The sequence below is a fragment of the Mus pahari genome, chromosome 10 (assembly GCF_900095145.1).
Source record: "Mus pahari chromosome 10, PAHARI_EIJ_v1.1, whole genome shotgun sequence".
NCBI lineage: Eukaryota > Metazoa > Chordata > Mammalia > Rodentia > Muridae > Mus > Mus pahari.
This window is the reverse complement of record NC_034599.1, coordinates 9,881,299-9,883,297: the sequence shown is the minus strand read 5'-3', so window position 1 is coordinate 9,883,297 and position 1,999 is coordinate 9,881,299.

Below are 1,999 nucleotides of genomic sequence, written 5' to 3'. Positions count from 1 at the left end.
TGTACTGGCTAGCTTTGTGTCAACTTGACACAGCTGGAGTTATCACAGAGAAAGGAGCTTTAGTTGGGGAAATGCCCCCATGAGATCCAGCTGTGGAGCATTTCCTCAATTAGTGATCAAGGGGGAGGTCCCCTTGTGGGTGGGACCATCTCTGGGCTGGTAGTCTTGGATTCTATAAGAGAGCAGGCTGAGCAAGCCAGGGGAAGCAAGCCAGTAAAGAACATCCCTCCATGGCCTCTGCATCAGCTCCTGCTTTCTGACCTGCTTGAGTTCCAGTCCTGCGTCCTTTGGTGATCAACAGCAGTATGGAAATGTAAGCCGAATAAACCCTTTCCTCCCCAACTTGCTTCTTGGTCATGATGTTTGTGCAGGAATAGAAACCCTGACTAAGACACATGTGTTGAATGAAATTTAAAAAAAAATTTGAGTAGACCTAATGATTAGACTAAAAGATGCTAACCCCCTGAAATTCAATGTTGCAAAAGCTGCCTCTGAATAGAGCAATTGAGGAAGAACATGCATGCCTTCCTGGTCCTCTTGTACTCATTTGGCCTTCTCAGTACTTGCCTTGGGTACTTTAATGGTTATAGGATTATAACTGTTGCCACTTGTGGTTAAGTGTGCCCTTCATCCCCTTGTGAACATCCATGCATATCTCCATCATATGCAGCTCAAAATTGTGACCTAGTAGGTTACATATCCCATTGCAGAGGCTGGTAGTCAAAGATAGTAAAGACTCTCTCATAGATGGGTTAATGTAAGACAGGGTATGAATGCTAGTATTCATGTGAGATGCCAAATCTTTTACGTTCAGACTCCATTTTAGAGAAACTTTCCTAAGTTTCAACTCAAGGTAAACTAACAGGCTGGTACCTAGCACTAGTTTCCAAGTTGCCCCCCAACAAAATCAGAGCCTATCCAGTCTCTAGGCTAATCCCCAACAAGACCAGTGTCTCCAGGTTACACCCTTAACAAGACCAGCATTTCCATGTTATTCCCACAATAAAACTGCACCCCAGGTTACCATCCCACCCCTTGCCAAAAGACCACCAATGCAGAGGGGAGCAGAAGGTAAGTTTATGATATGACTCCCAGCACCAGCCAATGATGTTAAAGGCCACAGTGTCTTTCCAATTAGATGCTTGCACAAAAACTTCCTGCTTGCTGCTTACTATAAAATATTTCCCTGATAGACATTCAGGGCTCCCTCACCCCCCAAAACTGTCCTGCATGATGGTGATACATGGGTGTGAGGGTGCTGAACTACCTCCGATAGAGTAAAGATGCTGCTGTGAGTTACACCAGATTGGATTCTTCTTTTTGGGGGATCACTAACATTTCCCTGGCACTACATTTTGGTGCATTGGCTGTAAAGTTCCCCAATGACACACAGGACTACCAATCTAAAGGATCTTGAAGCCAGCAAAATTAGTCTAGGTATTCGTGTTTTAATGTTTGTAACACTGTATTTAACTTCTTGCTTCTTGACTGTCTGAGTGCTGAATTTGTCTGAGCTTTCTGTGGGATCTGCAGAGCAGATCAGAAGCAAGCTTGTGTAGAGGTAAATGTGGTAACCCTTCAAGCCATGCCAAGATGATTTATTTGTGTGGAACCTGGGACTTGTGCTACCATGGTAATTCTAGGTTTGAGCTGTGCTGAAGAATCTGAGTGTTAGAAGCTTTCTATGTGAATAGGTGAAGACTTGAGCATTGGCACAAAAGCTTTTGTAATTTGTCTGAATGTTAGAAACTTTCTGTGAAATCTATAGAGCAGAATGAAAACCTGAGCAAAGACTTATGTTGCCACAGAAATTTTTCCAAGTCTGAGTAAACATTTGTGCAGTACTGAGGGTTGTTATGTGTGTGAGAACACCACCTTCTGGTCATCCTTCTTGGTTTTCTTGGGTTTTGCAAAATGTATCTTGGGTATTCTAAGTTTCTGGGCTAATATCCGCTTATCAGTGAGTGCATATCTAGTGACTTCTTTTGTGAGTGGGTTA